Here is a 21,026-nt window from a genome sequence, read left to right on the forward strand (position 1 = left end):
TTGTTGTTATCTTGCCAGTATATGTGATAGAGCGTATTGGGTTCTTTCTGTGGTGGTGGGTAGACTAATTTCAGGGCTTTCTTATGGAGTTTTTGGTTTAAAGTTTTATTAATTGTTTGTTCGTTATAGCCATTGTTTACTGCTATTTGTTTAATGATGTTCAGTTCTATTTCGAAGTTATTTTTTGACATGGGAATTTCTGTCAGTCTATGTATCATGCTATGGTAGGCTGCTAATTTGTGTTGTGTAGGATGGGATGATAAATTATGTATAGTTGTGTCAGTATGGGTAGGTTTATGATATACGGAGAACTCATGTTTGTTGTGTATATCATAAACCTACCCATACTGACACAACTATACATAATTCATCATCCCATCCTACACAACACATATTAGCAGCCTACCATAGTATGATACATAGACTGACAGAAATTCCCATGTCAAAAAATAACTTCGAAATAGAACTGAACATCATTAAACAAATAGCAGTAAACAATGACTATAACGAACAAACAATTAATAAAATTTTAAACCAAAAACTCCATAAGAAAGCCCTGAAATTAGTCTACCCACCACCACAGAAAGAACCCAGTAGCTTCTGCTTTATCACATATACTGGCAAGATAACAACAAAAATAGCCAGATACATAAAAAAGAAACGAATAACACCAGCTTTCAGAACTAACAACAACTTAAGCAAATATATTAAGAACAATAAGAGCCGAAAGAGAAAACAACTACAGAGTGGTGTTTACAAACTAACTTGTGGTGACTGTCCGAAAACTTACATCGGTCAAACTGGCAGAACCTTTGACAAACGGATAGCAGAACACAAAAGGGCTTTCAACAATAGAAAAGCAGACACTTCAACATACGCACTTCACCTTCTAGATCATAATCATTCTTTTAATGAACAGTTTCAACTTCTGCATATTCAAAATGCGAAACGGCTGTAGTCACATAGTTGTAATAAATTTTGTGGAAGTATAGAAAACAAAAGTTTTCAGTGTTTTATTGTTAGATACAATGAACTTCCATCAAGTAACGGTCGAATCCATCAAATTTTAATGAAATTAGAATAGAAAAAAAGAGGATATATTCAGCCGTGTGATAAATTACCGAAGTTATTTTTAACATTTGCGTTAAAGTATAACTATCTCCATAACTATTATAACATATAACTATCTCCATAACTATAAAACGTAAATTCGGTGTGATGGATCATCCACAGTTATGAGATGAGTTATTTCTTAGACGTTAATAGACGGAAGAAAATATTAAGTTGTCTAAAAAGAGAACCTTATGTAGAATCAGTACAAGTTTGAGCGAGAAACAGAATCACGAGAAGTTGGTATACCTACCCACGGCTACCGATCACTGAACAGCTAGCTGTTCGATGTTCAGTGTCGTTCGGTGGTGAATCGTAAAAGTAGATAGAAGGAACAAAACTTAAAACCCTTGGATGTTATAAATAAAAATTTCAACTTGTATCTCTCGATTTGATTTTTGTATAATTTTTAAAATTGCATTACCCTTCTATTTTTAAATTATTAGCTTTCTTTTTCATTTTTATTATTGTTTTAATTTTATTAGGTACCTACCTACGTGTTTTTAATTGTTATCTTAGGTCTATGTTTTTGATAATTTTGTGCTGTTTTATATTCGATATTAAATTTGATTTATTAAATTAATAAAATGCCGCACAAGGCCCTGGGACAATCTGAAGCAGCGTTCTACGTTAAATATTCACTTGATTTCTATCTAAAAACAAATCAAAACATAAACCTAACCTTGCAATTCTTAACATAACTACAGAGTTATCTCATAACTTGAGGTTTACGTCGCGTTATAAAGTGACAGTTGATATATCAGATAACTCAAGAACTGTCAAGAAATAACGCAAGTAGTTAAGTTAAATCTGATACATCACACCAATTCGAGGATTATAACTTAACTACAGGATAACTTTACGTTAAAGATAACTTCGGTCATCCACCACAGGGCTGATTTATAAAGAAGGCATTAAAGGTGAGAAATTTGATCTCTAAGTTCCGGTTGCAAAATTGCAACCCGAAATGCCACATTAAAAAGTTTTATGTCATTTACTGTTAAAAATGTATGAGCGGAAGTTTGGCAAAAATTTGTGAAACCGTGTATTAATCGACGCAAAGTTAGATGAAGAGTTCAAATATCGAGTTTCAGTTCTACTTCCGGTCACGTTGGGTCAAAACCTAGGACTTATAAAATCCAATTGCTTGTTAAGTGGAAAAATAATGAAAAATTAGGTAGCATTTTTTAAATTACATCATAAGATTAATGGGCTGTATTAGTTCACCTTAAAATATGTTGATAAGGTCTATGGTAATAGGTAATTTGCTAATCTTATAGCGTCAGCTCATTGATGTTTTATAAATGTGATTTAATTTTTCTCTATAAACTACTTGGCCATACCACCGACTGTTCTGATTTATTAAGTCTTATCAACTTTAGATGTAGCACTAGAATTCTTAGAGACATGCTCGTATTTTCTATAAAACACTATCACACAAACTATGGTAAATTCTCTTCAATTAACAGGATTCAGACACTGGGAAATGACTTAGTCAATCTTATGATCTGCTGGATATAAGATCTGTAAGATTTAAGCACTGCCTGACTGAGTATGTTAGGAATCGAAGATGAATGACCTTTACCTTGGAGTCTTCATTTCATTTGATTTTAATTGTCAGAGATTTTCATTTTAATAATATTTTCAGGAAATTTAATTTTCTTAAATTATAATCATTTGTTTAACAATATTTAATACTTAGTTTAGTATTTGTGTTATGGTTAGAATACTTTATTTTTGTTATTTGTAAAAATGGGGACATCCCGTAATAAATAAATAAATAATGTTGACATGATGTTTTAAAAATAAGGATAATGAGTGAAAATGACAATGTAAGTTAAAAAAAGTTACAAATTCATGTGATGCGTGAAGCAGCTACCTATTATTGGATTATACTGCTCGTTCACATGGAGTGATACTTTAATCAAGCAATGGCTGAAATAATAAATATTGCCACGTTTACCGTTGTATATGATAATTGTTTTTGTATTAGGAATGAAAACGTAAAGGTACGTATGCATATGTTGGTGCTCGCTCCGTGTAGCTGCTCAAATACATACGACATGCGCTCTCCTACATATAAACCGCAAACCGGTTGAATCGAAGAGGTTGAGCGCCGACCAGGAGCACCAACGTATCCACTATGTGGAGCTGCTACACGGAGCACCAACGTATGGATACGTACCTTAAGACATTAGTGCTCGAGAGAAAGAGTTACGCATCAGATCGAGCAATATGTGACATACATATTTTATACAAAGAATAATACATACTTTATTGCACCTTTTTAATACGCTTAGGTCTAACGGCCTGAAAACGTAAATTTTTTTGCGAGTTGTATTTTATACAAATCCACAAGAAAAAAGTTTTCTTGTATCTGGCTGTACACCATATCACCGTCACCTGAATGTAAGAACTAGGTAACTTGAATTTCAGTGTTTCGTGATAATGGCCAAAAACCATTTATTAATTTCTCTTCAGCGAAATATCTTGAACCATGACACTTATTATACATCAGTTTTAAAGGAAAATAATTTCTTTTCTAGTCAATTCACTGATTTAAAGAAATATACACAAAAATGTTGGTTTTTAATATAAAAAAACCAGAGTTATCCACTTATTACATTAACAAACTACTAAAATAATGTAAGAGTATAAAATAGGTAACTATATTTAATTTGTAATGAAAACTAGAAAATAATAGGAAAAATATGGATATTTTACAAATAAAAAGAAAACGGCCTTAAATATAATAATGAAATATTCTAATCTTCATCCTCGTCTGGTTCTTTTCTTCCGTGAGGTAAATTTGAATAAAAATTGAAGTATTCACTACTTAGGGCAGCAGGTTTCATAGAAAACAAAGCCATTAGGTCTTTATATTTAGCATCGGTAATTAGATGGCCTTGTGGATAACAACGTGGTAAAGAAACATTTCTCGGAAGCATACGCAAGGCTTTTCTCCTGCAATCCACTTCTCTAAAGACATCTTCTTTGAAGGATTCCTTATATCCATATTTATAAGGGTCGTCTTTCTTAAATTGAAACCAGCAGATTTTTTGGAAAAGAACCTGTTTATTGTCTGTGTCTGTTTTCTATCTATAAAGCTTTCTGATTCAATGTCATGTACAATGTAAGGCTTGTCTCCTCTCTTCCTTGCACTTCGTGCTATTGTTCTCCAATCTCCTGGCCACAGTGCTTTGCCGACGCGTTTAAACTCTGTTCCAATAGACGAGTGCATTGAATCGCACTCCATTTCGCTATGACCAGGTGTCAGAAATTTAAGGTTAATCATTTTGATATTGTTTATCAATTGAACAGCGTGCATACACATCGCTACGATGTATTTGTTAAGATTTTGACCACCGCAACGATCGCTAAAACATCTTACTTCTTTGATGGTATCTGGAAGTGATTGAAAGTACGAAAAAAGAAGTCTGGCAATCTCACAACTACCTCTTCCACCTTGACCCTCATGCCACATGAAACAATCACCCTGTTTTGTTGCTACGTTAAAAATAGTAAAATTGTAGGTGGCTAGTCTTCGTTTGTAGAATAAAGCGTTGTTAATTGGATCGCTGGGAGAAAGCAAAACCTGCTGTAAATCAAAATTGCAGCTTAGGATTTTATTACCACTTGCAGCTGCAATTTCTTTATCAAATTGTTTGGTGTTGTGAGCATCGGTCTTATTATCCAGATGCTTCTTATATTCGCTTATCATCTCTTCGTCTGCATCGACTGTACTATTATAAGCTACACATATGCGACATTGATCTTTTCGCGGTCTGTGAAAACCCAGATTAAAATTGTCTTTGAATATGTTTCGATAAGTAGATAGTTTTGCCTTTGGCTTTTGTGTTTCTTCACATCATTTACTGTACATACGATGCATGGTTGCAAGGTTTAATGAAGGATTCAAATATTTTCTCTCAGTGTTAGCTCTACAATAATGTGATGGTACACATGGAAAACTTTGAATATGTGCTTTGATTCCATCGGTTAAAACAGGATCTAAAGTAAAGCTTTTCCCTTTCCTCGACCATCACAGAGAGCTATATTTTGCTACGATCTCTTCTGCATAGCTATGTCCACAACACCTTTATTAATTCCTAAAGTATTTAAAAACATCGATTTACATACCTTCTTTTTTTTCTCCATTAATAGGCATGAAGTACCGAGTATTGCCTTCTGGACTCTTCTTGCGTCGTCTTTGATTTTGTAACTGTCTTTTCCGTGTTTGCATGTATAAAATCTCGCTGACGTACGTAGTTCGCTAGTTTATAATAAGATAGAAAAATAGCAAGTCTTTCATCTTCGGATATCATAAAGCATTTAAGCCTACACGATTCCCTGCAGTGAGGTTTTATTTGGACAGCCGGTTTAACTACTCCTTTAACTGAAACATATTCCTGACCTTTAAGTCTTCTTTGTTTCCGGATATTTCTTGGCCAACGGGTTAGTTGCCTTTTTTTTCGTCGTGGTTTATCGGTTTCTGTTGGTCGTTCTTCCATCCCTGTCAATTTTACATTGACACTTGATGTATCGGAGTCTGAACCGTTGTTAGGAAAATACTCTGATTCGTCTCCAGAAAAATCGCTTGTGTCAGAATTATTTACAAATAAGTCTATATCCTCTGGTGTCTTTGGGTTAGTGTTTGAACCTAAAAATATATCCAAATGAAAAATTTTTACAACCAGATCTACGTATGAACGATTTATTTATTATTTATTTTTGAGGTTATAATAATCCACGTTTTAAAAATAAATTATCTTTAAGGTTGTTAAACACGATTCTTTTTTATTTTAAACTTAAAGTTTTGTCGTTTATTAAAAGCGTTGTGGGAAGAACAAATCTAGATTTACCTCACAAATAAATACATAACCTATCGTTTCCATTTAACCCATTTTATATAAAAAAATAACTCGAAAGTATTCTTACCTTCCGTCTGAGGTTCAACTTCACGTGCTAACTGCACCATCTTTTCTCCTCTAGACATCATCTTTACTTATAAAACACAATTATTATGCCCTAACGTCTTAAACATGTGCTAAGTAAATATTCTGAATACACAAATTTGGAATGTTAAAACTAGGTAAGTCTAGATTCTAGATAGCCACTTCTTCCAAAACAGTCGGGTGATACGGAGGTTGCACAAACGAGCCACCTTTAGTTATCTACTTACAACATTCAAAGAAGGTCGCTTGATATTTATACCTACTTTTTACATTGTCCAGTAGATGACTCTTACCTATTATATTAAGGTACCTACTTTTTGTACTGAAAACTACATGATATTTGAAATAATATGGTATAGATATGTCAAAATCTAAAAATTACGAGTTACCTAGTTCTTACATTCAGGTGACAAGTAAAATATTACAAAAAATAAGTAAAATCCTTTATAAAAGGTATATTTATTAAAATTCACTAAAAAGTGCTACATCACAGTCAGAACTAGTTTTCAATCTGATAACAGATCATCAGTGATGACAAGATGCTGACACGCTAACCACCAAAATTATTTTTAGCATCAGATGGTACCCTGGGCGTAATATAATAATAATAATAATAGTCTCCCGTTTTATACCGCTCACGTGGCTTTGGGAATATAGCAGGGTACTCTGCTATATTTAGGGCCTACGGTATACAAGGAAGGTAACAGGGCCAGTGCTACGCTTCAACCGCCTATTATTACCCCTGGTTTTACCCAAGGTACTCATTTTATTCAGGCTGAGTCGACCTGGGGCCTATAAACATTTAAAAATGTCTATACTAAATTTATAATTTATGATTCGGGAGTGCCCCTAGTAGCATTTAACGTATCTTGGTTTGTTTATTTCTACTGCATCTTGATTTTAAATTTAGTATAGTTGTTCTTGCCGGCGGTAGGATTTGAAACTCGGGCCTACCAGCACGCGAGCCAAGCACACTACCGCTTAGCTACGCCGGCCCAATTACTTATCTTGTGCATCCATGCTTAATTTAATAATTATAGTCAATGTTTCCATGAATGATCAAGTTTAAAGGGTTTTTACCCAAATTTTTTCATTTTGTTGGTTAGCATATCATCATCTTGTCAGCACTGATGATGATCTGTTATAAGATTGAAAACTAGCTCTGCTGATAATGTGGCCCTTTTTAGGGAATTTTACATGTTTTTTGTATTTTATACACTCACTTGACAATTTCCAAACCTTTGTTAATATGACTTCATCGCTTCTCGTTGTGCGAGCTTCTGTCATATGTCATATATTAATATTATACACGCATTACGACATATGACAGAAGCTCAAAACAAATGGGAAGAGTTGATAAACCCTATTCCATAACTTTAGCCATTAGTACTTTGCTAATCTGATCACTTTTTCTTTTATTTTTATTCTAACTTTACGTTTAGCAGAAGTGTTATATTGTCATAATGCTTTTTATTTATAATTCTTAAAATATTAGTTTTTGATAGGTTTTAATCTAGAAATTGAATACACCAGTCCTGATTATTCCAAAAAAAAGTCAGTTTATGTTTTGGTTATTTCATATATTATATTGAAAAAAATATATAGTACCTATTGTATGTTTATATTAAAATAAAAAGTTTATATTTATGTATATTGTTTATTTCAATTTCTTAGAATATTTAACCGTTAAGGAACAAGAAGTACAACGACTATTAAGATACATTATTATCGGAATTTACTGCTGTGGTTGTTGAGAACAATAAGAGGTCACCTCTAAGTCCGCTTCCATGTCGCATTTGATAGTTTTTGTCGTACTTACAGATGAAGCGCCAGGAAAAAACAATTCCAACATATCAATAATTAACGTTTACGCCCCAACTAATAATAGTCTAGGATTATCGCAGATTATCGGAGAATAGGCCATTTTTGGGAAAAGTTATTTACCAGCAATTTTATTGCTGGAATCGAATCTTATGATAATATATATTAATAATATAGGTATGCAAAGTCCGCAGATAGTGTGCTTCTTTTTTTATATGGCGCCCGAAAATCGTGTTTTTTTCAATTTTTGCTATATAACTCCAAAGATTTTAACTTTACACCAAAAACACCCGAATAAAAATTCACCGTAATTCTGCATATAGACGTATTTTTCCCGATTTACTTCGACGAAAATTTTCCCCGGAAAATGCTAGTTTTTTCAACAAAATCTTTCATTTTCAACTAAAATTTTAGATAAGTAATTGTTTATCAATAATTAAATAGCTTGGTAATGTATAGAATATAATTTTTTTCGTATAGAATATAATTCCAGAAGCCAATGGAAATCGAATGAACAGTTTAGCAACAATTGAATTGTTAATTAAAAATTTACGGCCGCTATAATAACGACAATAATCATGATACATAAGAAAATAAGAATAACTATTATTTTTGTATAAAAAGACACTGTACCTATCTAGTGTACTTTACAGAATTGAAATTGGACTATTTCAGCGGCGTCAGGAATATTTTAAAATTATAAAAAAAAAATTTTCTTATAAACAAATAGAATATCTCGGGAAATATTAAATCAATTTAAATCATGAAAACGGTATTGGAAAAAAGCGGCAGGACGCTTCTTCTAAAAGAAATAACGTTTAATTGTGATGAGTGGTTCCTGAAATACAACCGGTCAAAGTTGACCAGAATTTACGGCAAAGATATAAACAATAGAATCATAATTTTCGAACCCATCACCTTTTTATTTTTGTCCACACCAATTTTCATATCTTTAAAATCCTCATATTATTATAATAAAAACTATCGATATTACGAGTGAAAATTGCCAAAAATAGCAAAAAGTAAAATTTCAATCAAAAATTAGGTTGGAGAAAATGTAATCTCGTTCAAAATCGGTATGCGTTTAAAAAAATGCATTTTCTCGACTTCCCATGGAGCAATTTTCTTCATTCTTTTTTTGTTCCCCAGTAACTCGAGTAGAGCCATCTAACTAACGCATTATTAAAAAAGTTGTTTTTGTTTTGTTATAATAAATATTAATTTTTTATAATAACCATTTTTAATTTGTTTAAATAAAGAGTGTTTATAGTATATTAAGTATGGAGAACGGTAAGGGTTTTATACCGATCGAAGACAATTGTTTGGAGGAGCGGAGCGACGACTCCAATTATTGTCTGAGATCGGTTACCCTTAACGTTCGACATGCTTATAACGTTTTTTGCAGGATTGATACCATTATAAATTATAAAATGAAACATTTTCGTCATATTGACTAGTTTCATTCATTTTATCAAGATAGATACTTTGGTTGTTAGGTAGTAATTAGGGTGCATAACAACAATGGAGAATTGAGTTTTTATTTAGTTGTCAATAATTTTAAGTACAATTTTGATTATTATAAATTAAAATATGAGCGAAAGTGAATTTGAAGAAATTGAACGGGCTTGGGAAGAAGGGTGTTCCGCAATTATTTCCGAAAAATCCAAAATCCGTTATCAAAATACCTACCAAAGTTTTAAAAAATGGTGCGAAGGCAAGAATTTAAGAATCGAAGAAAAGACTCTATTGGCATATTTCGTTCAAAGACATATGCAGTTGAAAGCTCCTGGAAGCCTCTGGGCAGAATATTCAATGATTAAATCCACCGGTTTTCTTTATGATGGCATTGATATTTCCAAGTTTTCAACTTTGATCGCGTATTTGAAGAGAAAAAATGTTTGCTATAGGCCTAAGAAAGCGAGCATTTTTACACGGGAGCAATTTGAAATTCTGATGGAAGCACCGGATGAAGAATTTCTAGTTCACAAGGTAATATAAGCTAGTTTAGGTAAAAGAAATACTCTAGTGAAGATTTTTTCATAATTTGTAGGTCTCAATGATATTGGGAATATCTGGTGCCTGTAGAAGGGAAGAATTATATAATATTACTATGAATGACATCCAACAAACCGATGGTTTAATGACTGTAAAAGTACCCAATACAAAAACGAACATCCAGCGTACTTTTACAGTCGTTAATAAACCAGACGATAAAATTCCATATTTAGAAATTCTGCAAAAGTATATAAAACTTCGTCCATTACAAGTAAAATCAAATCATTTGTTCTTAAGATACGCCAAAGGAAAATGTGCTCAAGTAATAGGGAAAGGGACAATCGGGGGCTGGCCTTCTCAAATTGCCAAATTCTTAAATTTGCCTAATCCCGAGAACTATACTGGCCATTCGTTCAGGAGGACATCAGCAACGCTTTTGGCTAATAAAGGTGTTGATGTCCTCGGATTAAAGCGTCATTGAGGTTGGCGTTCATCGACAGTGGCAGAAAGCTATGTAGAAGATTCTCTTCAAAATAAAATAGATTTTGCCGAAAAAATATTGTGCAATACTAGTAATACTACTAATGTATGCGATTCTGCAGGAGTTTCTGTTAGAAGTGAAACCACAGCCCAAACAAGTGGGATTTCATTAAATAATTTAACAAATTGTACCATAAGTTTCAATGTTAATAAATAATTCGTTAGTTTTCTTTATTCTTTCAAAAAATAAATTAAAATTAAGAGATTTTTTAACTCGACGGTAAGTGAATTACTTACCGTCGAGTTGGAGTACTTACCGTCGAGTTGGATTACTTACCGTCGAGTTACTAGTAAATGTCACCTACTGACGTAAAATCTGTCACGGTAAACAGTCAAAAATGATCAATCGTGCAAAAAATAATTATACAGCTTTCAAATAAGAATATTTGTGTTTTTAACGTTAAAAAGGTACACTTGTAGTAAGTTTATTTAAAAAAAAGAATGTGTGTGTACTTTGTACGCACGTAAGAAGTTATACTTCTACTACATATTATGTGATTTTTAAGACAATACCAACAATTTAAAAAAATAAAAGAATAAAACGCACACAAACACATTGAAAAATGCCACAAAGAAAAAATTATTTCTGAACAATAATAATTGTTGGCAAAAATTTTAAATACGCATTTTCTGAAAAAAAATTATACAGAGTGTCCCAAAAGTAGTGGAACGGTCGAATATCTCGCGAACTAAACATCGGATCAAAAAACTGAAAAATACGTGTTCAATCATTTTCAAAAATCTATCCAATGACACCAAACACCAACCCCCACTACACCCCCTGGAGGTGGGGTGGAGGGTAACTTTAAAATCTCAAATTGAAACCCCTAGGTTTTCTTGCAGATTTGGATTCGTTACGTAAAAGTAAGCAACTTTTATTCAAGACATTTTTTCGAACTGTGGATAGATGGCGCTATAATTGAGAAAAACGATTTATCCTGATACCATAGGTAAATTATAGAAACGGTCTAATATCTCGAGAAATACACTTCCAAATGAGAAACCAAAAAAAAGGTTTTTAATACTTTTCAAAAACCTATCGAATAACGCTAAACATGACCCTCCAACCCACCCCCTGGAGGTGGGGTGGGGGGTAACTTTAAAATCTTAAATAGCAACCCCCACTTTTTATTACAGATTCGGATTCGTCATGAAAAACTAAGCAACATTTATTCGAAACATTTTTTAGAATTGTTGACAGATGGCGCTTTAATTGGAAAATACGATTTATTAGCGCCATCTATCAGCAATTTTAAAAAATGTTTCGAATAAATGTAGCTTAATTTTTCATGGCAAATTCGAATCTGCAATAAAAAGTGGGGGTTGCTATTTAAGATTTTAAATTTACCCCCACCCCGTCTCCAGGGGGTGGGTTGGAGGGTCATTTTTGGTGTTTATCGATAGGTTTTCGAAAAATATTAGAAACCTGTTTTTTTGGTTTCTCATTTGGAAGTGTATTTCTCGAGATATTAGACCGTTTCTATAATTTACCTATGGTATCAGGATAAATCGTTTTTCCCAATTATAGCGCCATCTATCCACAGTTCGAAAAAATGTCTTGAATAAAAGTTGCTTACTTTTACGTAACGAATCCAAATCTGCAAGAAAATTTAGGGGTTTCCATTTGAGATTTTAAAGTTACCCCTCACCCCACCTCCAGGGGGTGTAGTGGGGGTTGGTGTTTGGTGTCACTGTTCGCGAAATATTCGACCGTTCCACTACTTTTGGGACACCCTATATAAGAAATATACTTACAATCATAAAATGGATAAAAAAATAAAAACTTGCATCGGGAATCGAACCCGTGAACTTCGGACCGCTTTGATTCGTAATCGAAGCCTAGACTCACTCGTCCAATCCCACATTATTTCTCATGTGAAAAAATAGGGTAACTGAACGTTTACTGTTTGACAGTTGTTTTGAATATATGTAATTAAATTATGTATTTTAAATTTTGTGGAAGAAAATATTCAATAACAAAACAGTAAGAAAACAATATATTAGATGAAAATTGGTAGAACTTTTGTTGGTAATCAAATTAAGTATGTAAATCAAAGCATTACATACCTACTAGATAAATAAATCTACGCCAAAATATCATAATTTAAAAATAAAAATCGGACCTAATTTGGGATTTCTCTCTAAAATCCCCATTCTTGAGAAAATAAATGTATGTATTCCAACCTAATCCAAATGTATAATTACAATATGATTATAATAAAAACTACTTACCAAATTAGAATGAGTTTTCCTTGTCCAAAATAGTCCAAAAGTCCAAAAATATAGGTATATGAAAACTATTTAAAAAGGCAGTATAACTATTAACTAACTTTGTTTCTTTTCACACAAATTTCAAAACGCAACAACCATAAATAATCAAACTACATACAGCATACAGCTGTGCCACAGCCGCCATATTGAATAATTTTTGACATGTCATTTGAACATCCAATCAGAACAAAGTTATAATGCGCATGCGCCGGGCTGATAGGTTTTAACATATAAAAATTCACCCTCATATCGCCGGTAAAGAAGTATAACTTCAAAAACTCTACAACTGGAAAAATATGTAGTTTTCTTTTCTTATAAATAAATTAATCTATTATAACAAAACAAAAGCAAGTTTGACATTTAATAATTCATTAGTTAGATGGTTCTACTCGAGTTACTTGGGAACAAAAAAGAATGAAGAAAATTGCTCCATTAGAAGCCGAGAAAATGCATTTTTCAACGTATACCGATTTTGAACTTTGAGATTACATTTTCTCCAACCAAATTTTTGATTGGAATTTTGCTATTTTTGGCAATTTTCACTCGTAATATCGATAGTTTTTATTATAAAAATATATGTTGAGTATTTTAAAGATATGAAAATTGGTGTGGAGAAAGAGGACAAAAATAAAAAGGTGATGGTTCGAAAATTATGTTTACACATCACAATTAAACGTTTTTTCTTTTAGAAGAAGCGTCCTGCCGCTTTTTTTCCAATGCCGTTTTCATGATTTAAATTGATTTAATATTTCCCAATATATTCTATTTGTTTATAAGCCAAAAAATTGTTTATAATTTTAAAATATTCCTGACGCTGCTTAAATAGTTCAATTTCAATTCTGTAAAGTACACTAGATAGGTACAGTCATAGTTATTTTTATGTATCATAATTATTGTCGTTATTATAGCGACCGTATATTTTTAATTAACAATTCAATTGTTGCTAAACTGTTCATTCGATTTCCATTGGCTTCTGGAATTATAATATATACGAAAAAAGCTTTCACATTACCAAGCTATTTAATTATTGATAAACAATTACTTATCTAAAATTTTAGTTGAAAATGAAAGATTTTGTTAGAAAAGCTCGCATTTTCCTGGGAAAATTTTCGTCGCAGTAAATCGAGAAAAATACGTCTATATGCAGAATTTAATTATGGTGAATTTTTATTTGGGTGTTTTTGGTGTAAAGTTAAAATCTTTGGAGTTATAGAGCAAAAATTTAAAAAGAAAAGACGATTTTCGGGCGAAATTTTGTTAATAAAAAAGGAAGCACACTATCTGCGGACTTTGCATACCTATATATTATTAATATATACAATCATAGGATTCGATTCCAGCAATAAAATTGCTGGTAAATAACTTTTCCTTGTATTTTGCTAATTAGCCCAAAGTATAATGCAAGCAACCAGAATAGGTTGGGTTTTTATGAACAACTTGAAGATTGAAGACGTAAACGTCAACGCAAAGACTGGTAAAGAGCAAAATAACGAAGAGGTAGCCGGGAAAGAAACAATTCAAGAAAGAATGATACCCATATTATATTAGCAGTACTAAATTCCGATATAAAAAGGATGTTTATGGGTTGAGAAGACAAGCACGTTGATCATATTTTAGTATCAAAAATATGGTTAAAATGTCATATAGGTGAGCTTTTAATGCAGACTCGGACAACATAATGAAAATAATAAGAATGTTTAACACAGCATAAAAAGAATCTGTTACCTAGGCAAACTAAAATGATTAAAGAGTAAATTTGTAGAAGAGTGAACAAGAAAATTAGACTCTTTTTGAGAAGAAACACAGAACGCAAGTGGAAGAACGTCAATTACAGTATAATTGAAGTAGCAGAAAAAATAAAAAAATGGTTTCACGATGAATATATGGAAGAAAATATAAAAACGAAGCAATCACGACTTAAGCGTGATCACTGCAATTAAAAAAAGAAACGGCCAAACTATACAAAAGGAAGAAATCGGAATGGGTGAAAGAACAGATAGAGACAATAGAAGAAAATAATAAGACAATAAAAAGCTATTTAGGTTTGGACGTGACGATGGCAAAAAACCACTGTAATGGCAAAAATCAGCAAAAACGATAATTTAAGTGTAAATTATGATCAAACACAGATCTATAGCAAATGACGTAAATGCAGCCCCTATGCCATATTATCTGTTGTCCTGTATGTTTATAGGTTGTTTTGGGATGCGTCATGTGATTGACTTGATTTGAAGACTTCCCCACCTCCCTTGATATATTACAAAAAGATAAGAGTTCTTATATCAGATTTGCTGTAGCCCAAATGGGAAGTACACATGCTACCATCGTACTGAAAACTCCACAATATCATTGAGAATTAAAAATCAAATCGAGCTGATATGAGCAGAAGTAAAAAAATTAGTTCATCACATTCAAATTAAAGGATGTCAAAGTGTTTTACAAAATGTAACAGCATCTAATTGGTAGTCATGGACGGCCGTAGCTCAGCGGCAAGATACTGGCTTCATAAGTCAGAGCGCACGAGTTCGAATCTCGGCACCAATATCGACATTTTCATTTCTAAAAATGATACGAGCCGTCCCCGTGCTTCGGAGGGTACGTCAAGCCGTCGGTTCCCATAGGCTAGTGTGAGCATCGATACTGTCTACTTCAAACAGGGTTAAAGATGCAAGTGGCGCCGGAACCTGTCCGAAAAGATCTCCCTGGCAAAATGCCATATTATATTATATATATAATCCAGATTTAGCCATACGGCTCACACTCCCCCTTAAGGGAAAATTGACTCATCCCAGATACCTACGGTATCAAAAGGACGGATAGAGCTCTGGTGGGACTCTTTCCGTGTTATCTAGTATGCTGGAGTATCTCCCAAAAATTTTCGTACACATCTGTCCGTCAAGAGTAGTACAGCTTTCTGCATATGGTCTTATGAAGATATTCATTTAGACCCAGCTTTTTTTATGTTTTCGAGGAGGTTCTTCGGAATGACTCCAGTAGTAGACATAATAATAAGTATCGTCTGGTTACTTTGCATTCTCAATAATTGACAATTATTCTTGTCTTCGCATTTGAGAATTTCCACTATATATATTACTTTTCCACTTACATATATTATTATTATTGGCAAAGCCTATATTTTAGCACTAGGCCCGTGAGGTACCTGCCTCGGGCACGCATCTTAATGATAGATCACCAAAATGTTTTTTTTTATTGCAATAACAAAATTATTATTATATATAATAATTTGAAAATTCTTTCATTTTACGAACAGGAAATGATAAATGTTGACTCCACTGTTGATTTTCAAGCGACTTCACCTGTGACAAGTACATAACTCTTTTCCTAGCGATATAGGGGATTAGCCAAGACATTTAAATCTGGAATTTCAACAATATTTTATAAATAATAGACCGAATCAATATATTGATAAAATTAGTGAATGTGTTACACAACTGGATAATAATAAAACCAGACATTTGCAAAGTGCGATTTTTATGAAATATAGTATAGTATATGGCTTAACACCCCATGTGGGGTTTCGCCGCTTTCGCTTTCTAGATCCATTTTACGGGGTGGATCAGTTCCCATGATCATTGTATTTGTTCACTAATATGTCTCCATTTCTTCCGGTCTATTGCCCTCTCTTTCCATTTTGTAATTCCTGCTCCTCTTAGGTCCTCCTCTACTTCAGTTAACCATTTCGATCTGGGTCGACCACGTCTCCTTTTTCCTCCTGGTTGCCACAATATCATAGCTTTTGATACTGATTCTGGTCCTTGTCTCCATATGTGACCTAGCCATTTGGTTCTTTGTACTTTTATTTTCTTTACTATATCTTCACCATTTAATTCTTCTAAAATTTCTTTATTCGTTCTCCTTCTATAGTCTTGTTCTTCGATTCTCACTGGACCCAGCATTGTCCTTATTATCTTTCGTTCATTTATCCTTAATTTCTCTTCTTCTTTTTTTGTCATAGTCATGGTTTCTGCTGCATACATCGTTATTGGTCTTATTATTGTTTTATGTATATTCATTTTTGTTTGTTTGGTCAATATTTTACTCTTTAGAAGTTTTCTATTTGCTTGGAATACCCGGTTTGTCGCAGTTATTCTTTCTTCGATCTCCGTTTTTCTTTCCCCTTTGTTAATTATCATAACGCCCAGGTATTTAAATTTCTGTACTTCCTCGAATTTTTTATTTCCTATCCTTATCTCTCTGTTTTGTTCTGCTTTTCCGAGTCTCATTAATTTTGTTTTCTTTTCATTAATTCTTAGTCCCATCTTCTTTCCCTCTTCTTCTATCTCCATTAATAATTTTTTCATGATTTTTCGTGTGTTTGTTACTATCGCTATATCATCTGCATAGGCGATTAGTTGGTAACCTGATGCTCTTAGGTTTCCCTTATGGATCTTTCTTAACACAAAATCTACTGTCAGGTTAAATAGTGTTGCTGACAGTGAGTCACCTTGTCTCACTCCTTTATTTATTTCGAATTCTTCTGTTTCCCCTTTTTGTGTTAGGATACTTATTTTTGATTTATTCATAGACATTTTTATTAGGTTTCTTAGTTTTTTACTTACTCCTTGATATTTTAGGGCTTTCATTATTTCCTTTCTCTTTATTGAGTCAAAGGCTTGTTCAAAGTCTATAAATAATATTTCTATTTCATGTTGATGTTCGTGTGCTTTTTCCATGATTTGTTCAATGGTATGTATTGCATCTGTTGTTGATCTGCCTTTTACGAAACCGCATTGGTATTGTCCTATGATATTTTTTGTTTCATCTGTTAACCTTTTTTGTATTATTGACGATAATATTTTATAGGCAACGTTTAATAGTGTAATACCTCTGTAGTTCTTACACTCATGCTGGTCGCCTTTTTTATGGATCGTTATAATCTGTCCAATTTCCCACTCGTTCGGCATTGTCTCCACTTTCCATATTTTCTTAATCAATTCATGTATTTTTTCATGCAATATGTCTCCTCCGTATTTTATTAGTTCTAGATTTATTCCGTCCTTCCCAGGTGCCCTTCCATTATTCCCTTTCGTTATAATGTTTTTTACTTCTTCTAATGTTGGTTCCTGTGTGTTCGTTTCTTCTTCGTCCACGTCTTCTATTTCATCATTTATAACTGGTTCAATTAGTAATTCTTTAAAGTGACTTGTCCATATTTCTTTATACTCTTTCTCTTCCTCGACAATTTTACCTTGTTTGTTTTTATTCCTTTTAATTTACCTTTGAATGTTCTATTGTTTTCTTTTATTTTATTATAGAATTTTTTTGAATTTCTGTTGTATTTTTCGTTCTCTATTTCCTGAATCTTTAGATCTATCCATTGTCGTTTTTGTTTTCTGTTAATTTTTTTGCCCTCATTTCTCAGCAATTCGTAGTTTTCTCTGTCTTCTGCCGTGTTCGTTCTTATCCATTTTAATCTCGCTTCCACTTTTTTTTTCATAATTTTTTGACATTCGATGTTGTACCATTCTTTTTTCTTCTCCTTCCTCTTTTTGCCAATTGTTTTTTCTGCTGCTTCCTGTATGGCGTCTTTTATGCAGCTCCACTCCCGTTTCACGTCGACACATTCTTGATTGTCATCCATTCTTAGATATTTTTCCAGTTCTTCCTGATATCTCCTTCTTACTTGCTCCTCTTTTAGTTCTTCAATGTCCCATTTCGTTTGTTTGCTTTTATTTTTACTCCTGCATGTTTTTTGTTTTATTTTTGCTGTTACCATGAAATGATCTGAGTCAGCACAGGCTCCTCTGTAGGATCTTACGTCCTTAATTGAAGATTGTCTCCGCCTGTTTATCAAAATATGGTCTATCTGAGATTTAGTGTGCAGATTTGGTGATATCCATGTTATTTTATGTTTGTTAGGATGCGGGAACTTTGTACTGCTTATGACCATGCCTGTTCTTGTTGCTAGGTTGCATAATCGTTGTCCATTGTCATTTGTCCTTTCATGTATTGTGTATCTTCCTGCTACAATTTCTGTGTATTGTTCTTTTCCTATTTGGGCATTGAAGTCTCCCAGTACCATGATCGTGTCTTCTTTGGGTATCTTTTCTATTTCTTCCTCTATATCATCGTACCATTTTTCTTTTTCTTCTCTGTTCGCATTTTCTGTAGGCGCATATACGTTTAGTAGTGACAAATTGCTTGGTTTTGCTTCTATGCGCAAGTATGCAAGTCTGTTACTTATCGGTCTAAATTGTAGTATTTTTTGCCTTACATCTCCGAGTATCACAAATGCTACTCCGTATTGCCCTTGTCTTTCGCTCCCTGAGTATTTGAGGCTGAGTTTTCTGTTATCTAATTCGCCGCTTCCTTTCCATCTGGTCTCTTGTATGGCAGCTACGTTTATACCGTATCTTTTCAGTTCTCCTGCTATCTCTTTCATTTTTCCTGCAGTTAACATTGTTCTTACGTTCCAGGTGCATATTTTCATTATTTTCTGTTTTCTTTTTTGTTTCTTTTTGTTTTGATTTTTAATACTATTCCTAAAATTATTATTCCCACCACCAATCATATTACTATTATAATAATTAATATTTATTTTCCTATTTCTAAACTTATCACTACTTAATTCTATACATTTTTTGTTAGTGTCCTGTTCACTTGCAATATCTTCTCTCCCTGTTCCTCGGATGGTCCCTACGTCGTTTCTTCCGTGTGACTGTGTTAGTTTTTTGGAGTCGCTATTTCCATTACCTTTTCTTCTTTCTGGTTCCATCTCCATTCTCTTCCGTCTACTATAATTTTATTATATCCCATTTTTACTATTTTCCCTTTTTCTCCCATCTCTCTGCTTATATCTCTTAAGGCTTTCGCTTTCTGTTGCTCTCTTTTTGTGAGGTCTTCTGTAATCCATATTTTCTTATGCTTTACTTCTTTTAGCTTGCTTTTATTTCGTAGTATGGCTACTTTTACTTCTTCATTTCCTAATTCGACTAGGCAGGTTTCTGTGCCAATTTTTTGTGCTCTCTTGATATCGGTCTTAATTCCTAGATGGTTTTCTAGCATGTTTGTCATTTCTTGTTTTAGAGCTATTGGATCTTCACTGTCTATAATTAATCCGCTTATGATTAGGTTATTTTTTCTTTTTTCCTTGTCTAGCCTTTCCATTGATCGTTTAAGATCAGATAGATCCTCTGTTATCTTTTTGTTTTCTGCTTTGAGCATTTTATTCTCTTGTTTTAACTCTTTCCTCTCCTTTGTCCATTCATTCTTCATATTTTCTATTTCTTGTTTTATGTTTTTTATTTCTTCGTTGTTTTGTTTTAATTCTTCTTTTACCTCCCTTATGTTGTTTCTAATCTTCTCATTTTCTTCCTTTAATTCCGTTTTCAGTTCTTTTATTTGTGTTTTGATATCCTCGTTCATTTCTTTTAACATTTTCTTTATTTCTTCCATTTCTTGTTTTTCTTGCTCTTCTTTGTTGTCCTTTGGTGGTGTTCTTGTCGTTGATTTGCTTCTTTTAAAGACTTCCTCCTCGTCGAATGAGTTTTCGTGTTCCGGTTTATCTCTTTTGTTGCTCATTCGTTTAAGCTATGTTTGTCGTTGTTAATTGAATTTTAACTTTTAGCAGGATACAGCTCTTCCGCTGTGTTTGCTAGATACAGATCAGGCGTCCCGCACACCGCAATCCTGAGCCTACTCAATCCAACCCACGACCGATGCACGAGCTAACCTTATCTACATCAACAATCTACCTCTTTTATCCTTTATTCAATTAACTAGTCTTAATTGCCTATACTTTATAAAATAATTTAATTATTTCAAATTTTTTAATTTCTGCTAATTTTTTCCAAGCCGACTCTGTTTCTTTCAGGCTATTATAATCATGTTTTGAAACCAATATCTACTTTTCCTTATATTTAACCTAATTAGCAGAAATTTACTGATAATGATATGGCAATGTAATTTTTATTTATTTGCAGATTTTAAATTTTGAAAAAGCATGCAACGACTTACGTTTAGCTCTGCCTTTACTCCCACTGCACTTTAACTTTACTATTATGATAATCTACTTCTAAAATTATTTTTGTTAACACTACTAAAATTGAATTTTGCTAGCAGCTAGTTTCACTGCGTGTTTACTCTTTCCTTATCAGGACCGGATTTTTATGAAATGAAAGCTATAATGGGGAAAACATTCTTTGCGATTGGTTAGTGTACAGTCACCTACAGTCCTAAATGTAGCCGGTGTTTATTGTTACGTTTGTAAACTGATTTTCACGAAAATTATTGTTCTTCTAACTTTCGATTGGTATAATGACTGGAAAAATATCAATAGGATCAGATTGATCACTTATTCAACATGAGCGATCT

The sequence above is a fragment of the Diabrotica virgifera genome, chromosome 1, assembly GCF_917563875.1.
Source record: "Diabrotica virgifera virgifera chromosome 1, PGI_DIABVI_V3a".
NCBI lineage: Eukaryota > Metazoa > Arthropoda > Insecta > Coleoptera > Chrysomelidae > Diabrotica > Diabrotica virgifera.